Genomic DNA, 3,103 nt, shown 5'->3' with positions numbered 1-3,103 from the left:
TCCGTCCGTCCGTCCGTCCGTCCGTCCGTCCGTCCGTCCGTCCGTCCGTCCGTCCGTCTATCCGCCCGCTCAACCGCCCGCCCGCCGGACCGCCGGACCGCCCGCTCGCCCAACCGCCCGCTCGCCCGACCGCCAGCCCGACCGCCCGCTGGCCCGCCCACTCCTTCGCCCCATTTCGCTCTCTATCGCGCGCTCTCTCTCTCTCTTTCTCTTTCTCTCTCGCGCTCTCTCTCTCTTTCTCTCTCTCTCTCTCTCTCTCTCTCTCTCTCTCTCTCTCTCACTCTCTCTCTTTCTCTCAAGAGTTGGCCCTTATGACCAGGAGCGTAGCTAACCCATTTTGCCCGGGGGCAAAGCCATGTGCAGATTTTGTTCTGTTACCTACATTTCCCGGGGCGGTGGGGGGGGGGCAACTGCGAACTGGCCACTCCCGCTAGTTACAACCCTGTTGTCATGAGCAGCGGAAACAGTTCCGCAGGAACATTGCCCTGAATGTTATAGTGCTGGGAAAACCCCGTGTACAAAAACACTTGGTAATTCCCAAGATGTATTATGCCCTAAGTTTGATCGGGGCGTAAAATATGGCGTTCGTTGTGAGTGTAAAAGTATTGTCATCTCACCACGTGTGTGTCTTCAACTGTGGGAATCTCATTATGAGCTTTGCTATAAGTTTGGCCGTATACTGGAAATGACCTACGCGGGATTGCGCGCTAGGTTTGTTTATTTTTCACCAGTGGGTGTGCCAGTTGCAGTAATGCCAGCGAGGTAACTTCCAAAACAAACAGACGCCATTGAACTATACGACCGCGTGGAGTGCAGTAATTCTGTTTACGAATAACAATAAACTGTTTCTCCTTCCTCACGATATGCTGCTTATTATTGCTAGGTCCGAATCCTACATGCTGCCTATAACAACGGCAAATACGACTGCAAAGGATATGATTATAGGTTCATAAGATCAGAAGTAGATCTACCCTAATTCCCTATTATCTACTTCTGATAAGATCCATTGTGTGTTTTCTTGCACTATCTTGCCTTATCCTATAATAATATAATATCCTATCACATCTCATCTCATCTCATCTTACCTTATATTGTATTAGCTTATCTTATCTTATCTTATCTCATCTTACTCTATATCTTGTATTAGCTTATCTTATCTTATCTTATCTTATCTCATCTTATCTCATCTCACCTCATTATATCTTATCACATCTGACATTGGCTTACGTCTTCTTGGTTTATTCTAGCTTAGCTTCATTAATTATCATCTTCTAGTCGTATCCATGTTATCAGGAGTGAATATTATTATTCACTCCTGATGTTATGTTACTCATAATTAATACCTTACATTGTCTCGTCTTATCTTACCTATCGCAGCCTTACAAATATGATCGTATCTCATCTCGTCTTATCTCAACTCATTTCTATACCGCGGTTTATGGTTGGTCATTGTACTAAGAAATAATTATTTTTACTGCGGTAATCTGATTTAATCGTATTCTTTTCTTTCTTTGTTTCATCATACACTATAACATCTACCGATTACTTCATATCCAATTTTCTTCAATACCATTTTAAAATAAATCCAATTGTACTCTACCCATTCCACCCTACATCAGAATTTATTGTTCTTTTCTGTCCCACCACATTTTGTCGTTAACCATTTTGCTGTCAGCGTGAACTCTTAGTGTATACATCTTATATCAGGACACCGATGTGTATGTTTACGTGAATAGCGTGCTGATGTGTGGCTATGAGAGAGAGAGAGAGAGAGAGAGAGAGAGAGAGAGAGAGAGAGAGAGAGAGAGAGAGAGAGAGAGAGAGAGAGAGAGAGAGAGAGAGAGAGAGAGACGACGACGACGACGACGACGACGTACGACGTACGTACGTACGTACGTACGTACGTACGTACGTACGTACGTACGTACGTACGTTACGTACGTTACGTACGTACGTACGTACGTACGTCGTACACATTGCACACACGCACACACCACACACACACAAGCACCGCATCACTATACCACACACACACCACACATAACACAACCGCACAACATACCACACACACACACACATATCACACACAACACACACACACGCCACACGCACACAAAACACACAACACACACACACGCACAATTATACACACACACCGCAACACATACACACACGACACACCAACACACACACCACACAAGCACACACCACACACACACAACAGCACACACACGCTTACACACAGCACACACACAACACACACACACACACACACGCGTACGACGCGGTCAGCGAGTACATGAACAGTAGTTATACAGGCCTGCGTTACGAAAACGTACTCCTTCAGTGATTGATCTCGCGGCTGTAGTCGCTTGCAGGCTCGCATCTCGACGTCTCTCATGTTTACCCGCCGTCATTACTATAATCATATTATTTGTTTTTATATATTTTATTTTATTTTTATTTTGATTATAATTTTATTGATCATTATATATTCATCATGTAACCTCGCCTCATAACAGGGACAGATACGCGCGGCTCGCGGCGTGTGGTGTGTGTGTGTGTGTGTGCTGTGTGTGATGCTGTGTGTTGTTTGTTTGTTTGTTGTTTGTTTGGGTGCGAGTTGCGTGCGTGCTTGCCTGTCTCGTCTGGTCGTGTCTGTTCTGCTCTGTCTGTCTGGTTGTTTGTCTGTCTGTCTGTCTGTCTGCTGGTCGTGCGTGGTCTGTCTGTCTGTCTGTCTGTCTGCTCTGTCTGTCTGTCTGTCTGGTTCTTGTTTGGTGTGTGTGTGTGCTGTGTGTGTGTGTGTGTGTGTGTATGTGCGGGAACTGTGTGGTGTGGGGCGTGTGTGCGTTGGTGTTGCGTGTGTCGTGTGTGGGTGTGTGGTTGTGTGTGGTGTGTTGTGTTTGGTGTGTGTGTTGCGTGCGCGATCGTGTGGTGGTTGTGTGTGTGTGTGTGGCGTGGTCGGTAGTCGTGTGTGCGTGCGTGCGTGTGTGTGTGTGTAACTATACTACCATAAATTTCCTCACCAATTGTGTGCGTGTGGTTGTAGTGATATCTAGCCCCTTCGCAGCGTAATTTATGGTGTGTTTTAGTTCGTGTCGTC

The 3,103-nt window shown here is 46.1% G+C and overlaps 1 protein-coding gene across 1 annotated transcript in view; it reads left to right on the top strand.

Annotated features, from left to right (window-relative positions):
* The window catches only part of LOC106809680 (transcription factor 15-like), a 13,374-nt gene that overhangs the window by 8,634 nt on the left and 1,637 nt on the right, over positions 1-3,103 (top strand). The gene's annotated exons all lie outside the window — the stretch shown is intronic.

Source organism: Priapulus caudatus, unplaced genomic scaffold (assembly GCF_000485595.1).
Source record: "Priapulus caudatus unplaced genomic scaffold, Priapulus_caudatus-5.0.1 Scaffold375, whole genome shotgun sequence".
NCBI classification, from domain to species: domain Eukaryota; kingdom Metazoa; phylum Priapulida; class Priapulimorpha; order Priapulimorphida; family Priapulidae; genus Priapulus; species Priapulus caudatus.
The sequence above is the reverse complement of the archived record's forward strand: the minus strand, read 5'-3'. Positions and strand labels throughout refer to the sequence as shown.